The following is a 14,498-nucleotide window of genomic DNA, read 5'->3' as shown; positions in this document are numbered from 1 at the left end:
GGGCCGGCCCAGCTCCGGGCCCCTCTGTCCCTGGAGTCTCAACAACTCTCTCAGTAGGTGCTGTCATTATTCTCCTCCTAGGAAGGAAACTGAGGCACAGAGACGTTCAGTGATGAGCCCGGGCTCACCCAGCTAATGATGGGAGGGCGCGGCCTGGTGCCCGCAGTTTCCCTCGTAGCCCAGCCTCTGATCATATGCTGCTCTACTGCCTCTGGACCCCAGGCACGGCCCCCCACCGCCCCCCAGGCCTTTGCACTTGCTCTGCGTTTCCCCTCCCCGTCGTCACTGCTTGCAGCCCAGCTCAGAGGCCCTCTCTTCAGGGACGCACTCCAGGACACGCCCTGGTTGGAATTCTTTTCCTGTATTACTTTCCGGTGGAGGAGAGGATGATGGCTTCATAGCTGCCTCACCTCCTCACTGCGCAGCGAGCCGGGCATCCAGGCCCGTCTCCCCTTCCTCCTGGGAGCTCCCCGAGGGCAGGGCCACGCCTTCCTCTTGGTCTTGGCCTCTCGAGGCCCCAGCACAACCTCAGGGAGTCTTCCCTGAGTGGAGTTGCCATCAGAGTTCCAAGGGGAGAAAGATCAGGAAGGTTGGGGTGGGCAGGAGTGGCTTCCTGGAGGTGGAGGGCCTGAGTGCTGGTGGCAGCGGGGGGGGGGGGGGGGGCGGGGGGGGAGAAGGGGGGAGGACAGCATTCCAGGCCTGTCCCGACAAGCGCTCTCTCCCGTCCCTGTTTCTGGTCCAAGCTGAGGGTTGAGGACCTGCGCCAGGAAGGCAGCTCCTGGGGCCTGCGTCTTCCTTCCCTCCCAACCGCACCCACTCCGGGAACAAGGAAGCCGGGGCCAGTGCCCAGCGCTGCCTCAGGGCAGTTGGCCTCTGCCCTCTTCTTAGAAGCCCTGAGCAGAGACTGCTCGTTCCTGTCATCTGAACCCAGCTGCCGGAAAGCCCTTCCTGGTGTCTCCCCAAACCTCACGCTGCAGTGAACTTTTGTGAATGTGCCCTCTGTGCGGGGCACTGAGCCAGGAGCTGGGGTAGGGAGGTGCTGGAGGCCAGACCTTGCTTCGAGGAGCTCAGACTTTGATGAGAGAGACCTGCATGGAAACCCAGAACCCTGGCACGGCCGAGGTCCTCCATGGCCAAACGGGGGTGAGGGAGGTCAAGTCCCAGCCGGGCTGTGGGGGTCCTGTGTTGCCTCTGTCGCCTTCTTCCCTCTCTAGGCCTCAGTTTCCCAATCTATAAAATGAGAGGCAGGCTAGGTTATCTCCGAGGGCATTTCCAGATTCAACAGCCTGTGAATTTTATTTCAAAACAAGAGGCCAATGCCTGACCCAGTGTTTCCGAGGTGCTGCCTCAGGGCCCTCGGTGTTCCTTAGACATTGATCGGCATCTCTTGAAGAGACAGTTCTGTGGTCTAGTAAGTTTGGGAAATACTGCTTTCCACTTTGTCTTCTTAAAGATGCAGGGCCTTTGAGGGTGTTGAAAGTTCTAAGTGCTGCAGATAAGAAACGATCTTTGTTTGTTTGTTTGTTTATTTTTGGCTGCGGGGGGGGGGTCTTCGTTGCTGCCTGCGGGTTTTCTCTAGTTGCGGCGAGCGGGGGCTACTCTTCGTGGCGGTGCGCGGGCTTCTCATCGTGGTGGCTTCTCTTGTGGCGCACGGGCTTAGTTGCTCCACGGCATGTGGGATCTTCCCAGACCAGGGCTCGAACCCGTGTCCCCTGCATTGGCAGGCGGATCCTTAACCACTGCGCCACCAGCGAAGCCCCAAGAAATGGATCTTTGTTTAAAATACCCCAACTCCTCTTCCTCCTTATCCTTCTCCTAACGCCTTTCCTCTGACTCTGGTCCTTTTCTCTCCTCCTTCCTTTCTCCTAAGAGTCGAGAAGAAGGTGGCGTGCTCCCGTGAGGAGCCTGGGTGTCCCGTAGGGCATGGTCCTCAATTCCCTGGAGGGCAGGGAGTTTGGAGAGGGGGAGGGCTCCTGGATGAGGACGGCGGTGCCTCTGCCCTTACCAGAACAACCTTCTGGTCAGCGCCTGCTTCTGCTCCCTTCCCTGCTCGGGGTGGGAGGGGTCCTTTTCCCCCTCATTCCTGACCCTTCCCCAAGGATGCTGGTGACCCCCTTGCCACACTCACTCCCCTCAGTGCAAGCACAGAGCTCCACCACCCCCATGCCCCCTTTACCCCCGCCCTTGACCGAAACTGCAGCCACGTCTCCTCTCCCCGCCACCCTGTGTGGCCCGAACCCCGCAGGCCAAGCCCCGCCCACAGGACGCCTTGCCTGTTGGTCGAGGCATGGAGCCTCCCCTGTGCCCTGACTCCGTCACCTTTCCAGCAGGACATTGTGCCTGCGGGGCTGTGGGTCTGTGAGCTGTCTTTCTCACCTTCCTCTACGGCGCCTGGCACACAGAAGGTGCACAGTGATGCAGATGAACGAGTGCCCTGCAGGTCGATGAACATACACAGGCAGCGAGGTGTGGGGCTCTCGAGTCAGGCAGCTCAGGGTCTGAATCCTGGCGGCCCCGCTCCCTAGCTGTGTGTCCTTGGCAAATGCCTTAATGCCTCTGAATCTCAGTTTCCTTCCAAGTCAGGGTGAGGATTAAGGCAGATCATGTGTGTAAACACTTAGGACAGTGCCTGGCACATTATGGGGCTCGGTAAATGGCAGCCATTGTTATTAGCATCTCGGGGATCTGCCTCAAAGCGTGGCTGTCGGTTGACCTTGGGTTTGATAGAAGTCACTGCTTCTTGTCCCGTCCAAGCGCTGTTATTAGATGTTCTCCCATCGGCAGGTTCATCATCCCACTAAACAAAAGCAGAAAGGGAAGTGATTGGCTGAGGTCACATGACCGTTTGGTCTTGGAACTTGACCTCTCTGCCAGGACTTTTTGCCCCAGGTTTCCTGAAGACCCACCCTCGGCTGTCTGTGAGGTAATAAAGAGAGGCGAGCGCTCAGCTTGTGTTCAGGGAGCTTGTGGACGAGCTGGGAGTCGGTTCATTCATTCAGACTTTCCCACACACCTATTAGGCAGACTTGAGTGAGGATGAAGAGAGTGGAGACGGTGGAGGAAAGAAAGGATGGGTGAGGAGGGTTGAGGGTGGCCTTTATCAGATGGGACTCCTGGTGTTGTCCCTGGAGGGGCTGCTGCTCTGAGCAACAACTGGGCAGCTTGTGGGGAGGGGCTTATCCAGGTTTGCCAGTTTAGGAGGTGACTGGAAAAACCCGAGTCTTCCCATTCTGGATTCCCTGTCCTTTTTGTCCTCCAGGGCATTGCCCAGGACCAGGCTGTGGATGCCAGATGGCAGGGGACTGGGCTGGGTGTACATGGAACCAGGGATGCCCGTTTGAGGTTGGTGCTGTGAGTGCATCCCTGCTCTCGCAAGGTTACCTCTGTTCCCTGAAAGTGAAAATGGGTGATCCGGTGGGATTTCAGTGTTTGTGTGAGCTTGGAGGACAGCCTCCCCACAGTGAGATGACTTTATCCTTTGTCGATGTCACTTTATAATGAAGAAAGGAGCTGAGTGATGAGAAGCCTGAGACCCAGAGCCAGAGAGACCAGGGTTCAAATCCAGTCCTTGCCCCACTAACCAGCAGCGGGCTCGCGCCAGTCCTGTAATCTTCCTGTGCCTCAGTTTGCTCATCTGTAAAATGAGGATAACACTGCCTGCCTCATGGGAATGCAAAGGTGAAAGAAACAAGGAAGGGCGGGTGCTTAGCACGGTGCCTGGGACGAAAGGCAGGCCTTTTGGTCATTGCCTTCTCTACTCATCTCAACTGCTGCCTGCTGCCCAGCATTTTCCAGGTCGTGTCAGGTAAAATAATGCCGTGGATATAATGCACCCAGGAAAATCTCTTCCTTTTCTAGGGGCGAGAGTTGTACTTACTGCGATAAGAGCACAGGACTCGGCACAGCCCTGGGGGTGCTCTGATTCAAGCAGAAAGTGTAATATATCCTTGAGGCTGCCAGGCACGGGGATTTTGTATCCAGGTGGCAGGTTGAGAAGTCAGAGTTTGAAGATCTCCTGTTTGGGGCTACAACCCTGAGTGGAAGTCTCCGTGCCTCAGCTTTGGCAGGTGCAGTGGGAGGAGCTGCTTCTGACTCTGCCAAGGTCTCCACTCTTGCTGTGTGACGTTGGGCAGGTCAGCCACCCTCTCTGGGGCCTCTCATTCCTTCATCTGTACAATGCAGGAGTTGGCCTCTGAGATATCTGGGGGTGCTTTCAGATTTACTGTCAGGGGTTTCGGGATTCTATAGGAAAATGCTCGTATCTGGTTTTGTCTCCCTGAGGCAGCTGCTAAGGTCTGGGCATGTGAACATATAGCAGGTGCTCAGTGAGTGCTAGTTGAATCTCATTGACCGGGGAGAGAACTCACTGACAGCCCCGCCCCACGTCTCCTCTCCCGAGAGAGCCTGTCCACTGGCCTGCATCCCAGCATCCTGTTAGCCCTTTGTGGGCAGGACCCTCAGTTCACTCTCCGTGGTCAGCCATTCACCCATTTGTTCTAATGCACATAGATGCCACAGACACACGTGCACGTAGGGGGAATAAAACCTCAGATTGCAGATGGATCAAATAAATGTTTCCTTCTCATGGCTCCTAGGGTCAAAATCCCAAACCTTTAGCCTGGTCTGGCATGACCTGGCCCCACTCTCAACCCCAGACTCCAGCCAGAGTGGCCACCCTCCACCTCCCTAATCTCAGGCCTCTGAGCCCCCAGGGATGCCCTCCCTCCGCTGAATGCGCTTCCACCATCACCTCGTTGGCTTCTCCTTTGGGCTCAGCCTAAAGGTCTGCAGAGTCACCTCCCCAGTCCTCCAGTGTCAGTTATCCTTTCTGACAGCCCCCTGTTGAGTCAAAACCCATCATCTCTTCACTCCCTGTCCTCACCCCCACCCCCACCAGTTAGACAATGAGACTAGACAGAGCTTCACGGGCCATCGAGGCCAGCCCCTCACTGCTCAGATGGGGAAACTGAGGCCCAGAAGGGCGAGAGCACGGCACTCACTGCAACTTATGATCATATATTTATTTATTTATTGTGAGATTAGTTCTTCTTCTTCTTCTTCTTTTTTTTTTTTTTGGTGGTCTGTGCCATGGCTTATGGGATTTTAGTTCCCTGGCCAGGGATCAAACCTGGGCCCTCGGCAGTGAGAGCGCAGAGTCCTAACCACTGGACCTCCAGGGAATTCCCGAGATGATTTATTCATTGTCTCTCCTCCCACAAGGATGTCAGCTTCATGAACCCCTGGTGATCAGCTGAGCGCCTGGCACCCCAGAGGTGCCCAGTAAATGAATGAATGAATGAGTGAACAAACATAGCCTCATGGGGAGGATAGGTGGGGAGAGGACTGGAGAGGTGATGAGAGGGGAGAGGCTGCGGGTCAGAGGAGGAGACTCATCCAGGGTCTCTCATGTGATGGAGGCAAGTGTCTTGATTCCCAGGCCAGTGTTCTTCCTCCTTCTGGAACGCGGGGCGCCTGGAGGGTCAGGCTAGGTTTCGTGGGACACCTAAAGCCCCTGAGGATGTAGGGAAGGGGTGGAGGGGATGGGGCATCTGAGCCAGTTTCCCAGCCAGCTCCACCCCTTCCCCCAGCAGGCAGGAAGGACAGGGCAGATCTGTCAGCTTCAGACACCACCGCTCCGGGGGACCCAGCCCTGAGCCCAAGGAGGCTGAGGGAAAGAGCGGAGGGGGTGTGTGGGGGGGGGCTGGGGGGCAGGAAGCACGCGTGTCTTCTCCCCCTCCCTCCTGCCCCACCCTCCACCCCCATCTCTGGCTAGAGCTGGCAGCCCCAGGCCTTGGCACTAGGGGGACGGGGGCAGGGAAATGGGGGCTAGAAATCCCATTCTGGCCCAATGCCTTCCTCTCCCCTATTTGATTTCTGGGTCTGAGGATGGCGACTGCCCTGGCTACCCCTGGAGAGTTGGATCCAGAGCCTTGAGGCTAGAGGGACAGAGGGAAAGGGAGAGGGCACTGCCCACTTCAGCCCTTCCTGTGTGCCTGGCACTGTGCGGACCACCCTGTGACCCCGGGCTGGGACCGGGGAGGCCTCACTGTGAGGCCCGGCTCTGCAGGGAACTGTGCTGTGACCTTGGGGTGGGGCACAGCCCCTCTCTGGCCACCAGCATCCTCCTCATCTGTCAGTGTGGTCCAAACCTGGCGTCGCTGCAAGCTCATTGGAGAGCTTGTTGTAAACACTGATTCCTAGGTCTTATTCCAAGTCGTAGATTTGGGTGGGATTTCCTTTTGAAAGTTCCACTGTGATTATGCTGCAGCTGGTGGGGGAACTACTGGAAGAGATGGTCCCTAAGGCCCCCATCCTCAGCCTCAAATCTCCAGCCTCTTGGGCAGGCCGCTCCTCTGGACTTCCGTGGTGCCCTCCTGCCTGCTGTGTCCTGAGAGGCTCGGCTCAGGCCCTCCAAAGCCAATGGCCGAGTCCTCCTGCGTGGCGCGGGAGCACGGTAGGTGTGCAGGCTGCAGGGGCCCATGGGGGCTGTGTGGACCTGCTGGAAACGCAGAGGAGCCTGGGAGGGGCCTGAGCAGCGCAGCCAGGGCTGCCCCCACTGCGTCCGCCCCTCCTCTTCCTCCTGACCTTCGCTTTCTCCCTTTTCCTCTTCTGTCACCGCCTCTTGTCCACGGCCTGGTTTTTCTCTCTGCTTTGACTTCCTTCTCTCCCTCCATCACTTCCACTTGTCTTCTTTATGTCCGCAGCCCGCCCCCTCTGGGAAGCTCCCTCATTTTGAACCTGCATTTGGTGGTTCTGTCTTGGCATCCTTCCCTTTCTGGCCCTCTCTGCCCCTGGCTGGAGTTGTCTATGTCCTCATGCTCTCTCTCCAGCCTCTGGGTCTGCTCTCAGAATCTCATCTTTCTGTCTGTCTCTACCTCTCTGTTTCTCTCTATATCTCTGGCTCACCCCCCTACCGTCCCTCACCTGCCCTATCGCTGTCTACCGGGAAGTCTGGGGAGGCTGCCAGGGAGTAGAGGGCCCTGGGAAAATGAGAAAGGTGGGGAGAGGTGACTTAGAGAGACCGAGATTTGTGCGAACGAACGCGGCAGAGCAGCTCTCGGGGCCAAGGGTGCTGGGCTTCCTGCCCCGACCTTCAGGGTCCTCCCCGCCTGGCTCCAGCCCACCTCTCCAGCTTGTTTCACCCCAGGCCACCTTGCCCGGTCCACTGCCATGCCCTGGTCCCCCTGTTGCTCCCTCGGGTCTGTGCCAGCACCTCGTCTCCCTCTTTCTATTTCCAGCATCACCGCCGCTGCCTCTGAGGCCTTCCCTCCGCCCCACCCCTACCCCCTGCCCCGTGCTCCCACAGCACTGAGTCTGGGTTGGGGCCAGGCAGGAGATGAGGCCAGAGGATGAGTTCAAGCCTCCCTGGGACGGTCCTCATTGAGTCAGACCCAAGGATCTGTACCTTATTCTGGGGCAAGAGGCAAAGGTTGCAGATATTGGTGGCAGAGCAGGTCTTTGGGTTCCCTTTGTGCGTGAGTTTTCCAGCGCCCAGAGAGCCAAGATGATTTGCTCAAGGTCGCACAGCAGGCCTGCAGGACTTGGACAGCAGCAGGGGAGGGTGGAACGTGGAAACGGAGGGAGTATGGGGAAGGAGACAGTGTCTCGGTCCAAAAGCCAGGGACCTGGGGACGGGGCTGTGCTACAGACTTGCGGAGGGACGGGGGCCGTGCTCTCGCCCTTCTGGGCCTCAGTTTCCCCATCTGAGCAGTGAGGGGCTGGCCTCGACGGCCCGTGAAGCTCTGCGCAGTCTCGTTGTCTAAGCTGGTGGGGGTGGGGGTGAGGACAGGGAGTGAAGAGATGGTGGGTTTTGACTCAACAGGCCAGTTCCTCCCTGTCCTCCAGGCTCAGAGGATCAAAAGAGGCCACGGGCACCTCTTGTCTCTCCTCAGTGACCTGCCCGGACAGGTGGTGTCGGGCGGGCCTCTGGTCCTGTTAACCCCCTCGGGGCCAGGGCGGGGCCAGGGTGGGACCGAGGGTCCAAGCCTCCCAGCTGCCCCTTGAAGGAGCGTCTCAGGGGGCCAGAGACATCAGGCTGGCCCGGGGGGAGGCTGTAGGTCCTGGGCCTCCCACACTGCGGGGGAGAGGCCTTCTGGCCACCAGGGTCTGGCGAGAGCCTCAGGCTCCCCCGGGAAGGTGAGGGTGGCCCTGCTCTCCCATCGCGGGGACTTCATTCCAGGAGCTTGGGCTGGAGGGGCCCCTGTTTCTCCTAGATGCCCTCTCTGCACCTCATCCCCTGCTGGCCCCATGGCCCCGGGTGTGGGGACATGCAGAGGAGTGGCCAGGAGAAGGGTTAAGTCAGGAACTCTTGGGATGGCTTTGGGCACGGCTATTCCTCCGGGAGAGGAGAACAAGGGGCCCATTCTCTGTGTGGGAATTAATAGCAAAGAGTCATCTGGGGTGTCATTCAAGCCCTGATCGGCTCCCAGAGGAATGCAAGAGAGAGAGAGAGAGTAAAAGAGTTGGGGTGGGGGTGGGGGGAGGGGCCTGAGGCAGAGATGTCAGAGGAAGGGCATCGGGGTCCGCTGGGAACAGGAGCCCGCCCTGGCGGGTGGGTCCATGGCCCTAAGATGAGTCTGGCTTTTCGTCACACATGTGCCCCTGCCCCACTCGGGATGGAGACCCCGTCCCGTCATTCCCTCACCAAGGGTCTCCTCCTTCTGTCTTCCCTCTTTCCCAGAATGGCTGCGCCCTCCATCCCCACGTGACTGTCTTCCCTGAGGCCTGGAACTCTGCCTGGGCTATGGGCCTGTCAGGGCGGGCCATCGGCTTTGCTCTCCTGGGCGCCCCCAGTCAGAGTCCGTGTTTGCCTAAGGGTCCCTGGTGTTCCCTCTGGAAACACGGACTGCCAGCCTGGGCTCCTGACGTGTACCCTCTGTCCCAGGGTCCAGTGTCCTGGCTCCAGGTCCAGCGCAGACACATTCCTGTCTGGTGACAGCAGGCACCTTCAGCTGTGTGCTCGTGGTAGGCACTGGGACGCTGCAGCCACCACGAGGCCTCAGCCTCCCCTCGCTGTGTCAGCCTCGGCTGTAGCCCGTGCGTGAGGTCCTGCAGGCCTCTGAGGCCTCTTGAATGTCACGGCCTAAGGACGGGCCTTGGAGAAGCTCCAGGTCAAACTCCTGTTTTTGCAGACCTGCAGGCTGAGGCCCAGGAAGACACTGCCTGCCCCCGGGTCATTTGTCTCTCAGCCCAGTGCCCTGACTCCACCCCACTGAGGGCGTCCCAGGCCACTGGGCAAAGGTTGGGGGCTTTAGGGCGATGGGAGCAGGGCTCCTGCCTCCTGCCTGTGTGACGGGAGTGGAGCTCGCTAGTTTCTTGAGCCCGCGGGGGGTGGGGGGGTCTCGTCTGTAAATGAGGTCATGTAACACTCAACTGGCAGCTTTGTTGTGAGGTAAGAGAAGGTAACAGGTGTACAGTGCCTGACACGGACGTAGGCTGCGGAGCGCTGTTGCGATTTGTATGGCGATTATCGTCATTATTGGAGGTCTGGGCAGCGTCCGCTGCCCTCGGACTGAAAGGCACACCTGCACACCGTTTGCCTGAATCCGCTCCGGGCGGGCTGTGTGCTCTTGGGCGAATCGTAGGAAGCCCATGGTTGCTGCTCCTGGGCTGTGGTTTCGGTGGGGGTGAGATTCCCAGCCCCCAAACCTCCTGGTGTCAGCATCATTTCCACACCTGGTGACCCATCCTGCTGGTCCTTCTAGAACTTGGTGCCTCTCCCCCGATAGCCTGGTGCAGGGAAAGAGTGTGCAGCCATTCTGGGAGCTCTGGAAAGCTCTAGGCCTCTGTTTTCTCCTCTGTAACAGGTAGACTCTGGGCATGTTGAAGCTGAAGGGATTTAGAGGTTGTCCAGTCGGATCCCCTCATGGTAGAGATGGGGAACGGAGGTCCAGAAAAAAGAGGGGCTTTTCTGAGGTACTGAGAGATGAGAAGAGCTTGCAAGCCCCTCTGCACTTGGCTGGAGTCTAGACTCCTGGGTCCTGGTCCAAACTCTGCCTCGAGCAGCCAAGTGGGCCTGGAAAATTCCATACCCCCAGCTGGGATGGAGAGAGGGTCAACTGAAAGAAAGGAGAGGGAGCCTTTGGCAAACTGTCAAGTGCTTGTTATCTGGGGGGTTATCAGGAGGGCCCCTTTGGGACCCCGCTGGCCTAGAGGCCCTGGGAGGACGACAGCAGTTGGCCAGGCCTGTCCCCGTGCTCTTCTACAAACCCCGTTTAGGGGTCTAGGTCCAGAGACTGCTGGACTGAGGCCCCTCCCAGAGGGACAGACTCAACTTGGGTGAGAGGTGGAGGCAGCCCAGGAGTTCCCTGCCCAGCCTGGGAGGTGGGCCCCGTGTTGGAAGGTGACATTCGCCAACATCCTCAAAGTGAAGGGCAGGCTGATGAGGTCCCACTGTCTCACTGCTCTGGGCTCAGTCCCTGCCCTTGAGGAGCTCATAGCCTGGTGACCTTGGCACTCGTTATATTAGCTCTAGTTCTCAGCCTAGCGCTTGGGACGTGGTACTAGGGAAACGTTTATGGGATTGAATGGGGTGATGGTTGAGACAACCCCGCTGCTGGCAAGATGAAGTGTACAGATGGAGGCAAGGTCCGTGTCCTGCCTGGAAGCAGAGCAATGGACGTGGAGTAAGTGAGGAGCGATGGCTGGGCCCTGCGGCCGGTGGGGGGTGGTGGTGACGGTGGGCGGGGTGGTGACGGAGGGCGGGGTGGTGACGGAGGTCGAGGACAGGGAGTCAGGCAGTCCTGAGTTTATGTCCTCACTCTGTGACCTCCTACTTGCAAGCTAGTTCCCTGCTCTGAGGCTCAGTTTCTTTATCTGTCAAATAGGGATAATAGGATCTATTTCAAGGTGTTGTCCTGAGACTCAGCAAAGGTAAAACATGCGTGTTCTCAAGTGCGTGCACGCTGGGCACTCACACAGTGTGACATGAACAGAGGTCTTTGGAGAGAACGGATATAAATTACAGAAACATTTTATAGAGACACAGTTGACAGATACAGAAATAAATACAAGTTGCATTGTCTTAGATTCATAGAGACGAAAGATAGATTTTTAGGGGAATTCATGAATTTACTCATTCTGTGGACAGTGCCTGAGTGCCTGCTCCATGCTGCCTGTCTGCTGGCCACCAGGGATACAGAGGGGAATCAGGCACTGCCCCTTGACCTTGAGGTTCATGGTCCTGAGGAGGAGATGGTAGACAAACACCTAATTCATTGTACCCAGTAGTGGTCAGCCTTGGGGGCTGACAATACCAGGGGGTATCTTCTTAACTTTTGGCGGGGAAGGCTTTTCATTGACCCCCAAAAAGTTTGAGAACTACAGAAAAAATCACTAGCTTCAAAGTATGTGAAGAAAATGGCAAAATAGAAATTAATCAAAATTTCAAATGAAGAATCACAAAAGTCCTTTAAAACTTGTTTAAAGCTAAATGATTATATTTATTGGGTTGGCCAAAAAGTTCATTTGGGTCTTTCCGTAACTAACATCTTACAGAAAAATCGGAATGAACTTTTTGGCCAACCCAATATTATGTGATGTGAATACATTTTAATGTGTTTGATATGATGCAGGATCAGTTTGGTACCCTCTTATGAAATGATTCTACACACCAGGGACTAAGAGTGCTTAGCAAAGGGAGCTGTGCCTGTGGCAATCAAGGAAGGCTTCTCAGTGGAGGTGATATTTGGGGGCAAACCTTAGAGAGAAGGGGTTGAACAGAGGGAAAAGCAGCCTGATGACAATTGAAGTAGAAGCAGCCTAGTGGCAACTGAAGCAAAGGCACAGAGAAAGGGAAGCACATGGAGAATTTGGGAGAAGAGCAAGGTGTTTTGGACCTGGGGTATGGAGAACAGGGGAGGGTCCAGAGTGACACTAGAAAGGTTGGCAGGGGACTTTATCTTGAGGACAGTGGGGAGCCATGGAGAAATTTTAAGGAGAGGGGGGTGGTGACACAGTCAGACTTGTTCACTCTCAGAGCATCATGGAAGATGCATGCTGCGGGGGAGGAGAGGGAGGTGCTGGAAGAGACTGGAGGCAGGGAGGCCAGTTGAGAGGCTGAGGTGTTAATCCCAGTGAAAGATGATGAGGACCTGTGCTGGAACAGGGCCAAGATGGAGAGAGAAGGGGAGGAGAGATTTAAGAACTAATCAGGCAGTGGTTGGAGTGAAAGATGCTGCTGGAAACAGGTGGTGATACCAACACCTGCTATTCCCCGAGTGCTCTCTGTGGGCCTGGCGCTTTCGTGACGTATCTCCTGGCTGAATCCTCATAACAGGAGACAGGTTTCACTTAACGGAAATCTGCATCGTGTGATCCTTCAACTAACCATACTCCTAGGTGCCCTGCGTTTAAAAAAATGTTGGGGAATTCCCTGGCGGTCCACTGGTTGGGACTCTATGCTTTCATTGCTGAGGAAGAGAGTTCAATCCCTGGTTGGGGAACTAAGATGCCGCAAGCTGCATGGATGGCCAAAAAAAAAAGTCAAAAAAACATGTAACTGAGATATAGACAAATTAGGAAATATAGAGAAACAAAAAGAAGAAAGCAAAACTCACTCTTAATCCCATTGTTCAGAGAGTGGTAACAGTTTGATGTAAATGTTTCCACGCTTGTATCCCTGCGTGTGTGCAGCTATGTGTACATCTGAATGTGTCTGTGTGTCTGTGTGAGCAGTTCAACGCACATTAGATGAGCTTGTCTCTAGGTGGAGGACATAGTAGATGTTTGGGGTTTATCTGTGTACATGTGCGTATCTGAGAGTTTGGGTTTACATCAGCTTCACGGGCAGCAAGCTGTTCTGGTCCTTATTTTTTTTTTTAAATAAATTTATTTATTTATTTATTTTTGGCTGTGTTCGTTCTTTGCCGCCGCGCGGGCTTTCTCTAGTTGCCGCGAGCGGGGGCTACTCTTCGTTGGGGCACGCGGCTTCTCATTGCGGTGGCTTCTCGTTGTGGAGCGTGGGCTCTAGGTGCGCAGGCTTCAGTAGTTGTGGCACATAGGCGCAGTCTCAGTAGTTGTGGTGCAAGGGCTTAGCTGCTCTGCGGCATGTGGGATCTTCCCGGATCGAACCCGTGTCCCCTGCGTTGGCAGGCGGATTCTTAGCCACTACGTCACTAGGGAAATCCCATGGGTTCTTATTTATTTTTGCTCACTGGATCTGTCAGGGACTGAGAGAAGCTGGCTGAAGTCCCCTATTCTTAGCATGCTTCAGTTTCTCCTTGAATCTTCTCTAGTTTTCACTTTATCGATGTTGACACTATGTTATTTGGTGCATAAATATTTATATTTTTATATCCTTATTATGTTCAGTTTTAGCTTTATAAATTTCACTTTCTCATCATTGTTAATGCTTTCTGACCTAAATTTAACTTCGTCAGATCATAAGGTTGCAAGCCCTGGTCATCGGTGTTTTCTTGGTATGCCCTCACCGTCAGCAAACAAATACACACTGTAGATATTTAAACGTTTGAACTCCAGAGGCCAACAGAACTGAGTTGGAATCCTGATTCTGAGATTCACTGGGTGTGTGGCTGGGGGTGAGTCCCTTAATATTTTGAATCTTCATTTTCAATGAAAGAGACTAATAACCACTTCACAGCATTATTGTGACTAGAGGAGAAAAGTCTTGCATTAAAAATAAAAGGTTGTTGGGACTTCCCTCGTGGTTAGGACTCCCCGCTTCCACTAAAGGGGGCCGGGCTCCGTCCCCGGTCAGGGAACTAGGATCCGGCATGCTGTGCAGCATGGCCAAAAAATTAAAAAAGAAATACAATAAAAAAAAAGGGACTTCCCTCGTGGTCCAGTAGTGAAGAATCCACCTTCCAATGCGGGGGACGCAGGTTCGATCCTTGGTCGGGGAACTAAGATCCCACATGCCACGGGGCACCGAAGTCCACGCACCACAACTACTGAGCTCTCGAGCCTCAACTAGAGAGAGAAAACCCACACGCCACAACTAGAAAGAAGCCCGCGTGTCACAACTAGAGGGAAACCCCGAGCGCCTCAACGAAGGGAACGCGTGCTGCAACTAAGACCCGATGCAGCGAAAAAAATAAGGAAAAATAAATAAATAAAAAAATAAAAGATTGTTACCAGTGGGCACCCGCTGTCTGCAGGGCCTTGTGCTGTGGGGAATTCGAGGATTTCTGAGTAGCCGCTTACAGTGTTCCTGGGTTGAGAGCACTTTCCTATGCAGAACTGAAAACAGTGCCAGGTGGGGCACCCGATTTCTGCACAAGTGGCTGGGAGAAGGGCTGCTGGAGCTTGGAGGATGGAGACAAGAAGCCCAAAAGTCTTTGGGGAAGGCTCGAAAAATCTGGAAGGAACTTGGATTTTACTAGTAACAAGAGCTCCATTTTTCAGTGAATAAAACCAAGAGGTCCAGTGAGGGTCAGGGACGAGCCTGAGGTCACCAGTGGTGAGCTCAGCTTGGGAACTTGAACCTGACTCCTGACTTGAGGTCCAGCACACAGTGCCGGGCACCCTGGGAGCCTGCG

General features: G+C 55.5%; 1 protein-coding gene across 1 annotated transcript in view; it reads left to right on the top strand.

The window, feature by feature from the left end:
• The window catches only part of POLR2F (RNA polymerase II, I and III subunit F), a 75,993-nt gene that overhangs the window by 30,075 nt on the left and 31,420 nt on the right, over window positions 1-14,498 (top strand). The window lies entirely within an intron of this gene.

Source organism: Globicephala melas, chromosome 10 (assembly GCF_963455315.2).
Source record: "Globicephala melas chromosome 10, mGloMel1.2, whole genome shotgun sequence".
Classification (NCBI taxonomy): domain Eukaryota; kingdom Metazoa; phylum Chordata; class Mammalia; order Artiodactyla; family Delphinidae; genus Globicephala; species Globicephala melas.
This window is presented reverse-complemented; position numbering and strand designations above follow the sequence as displayed.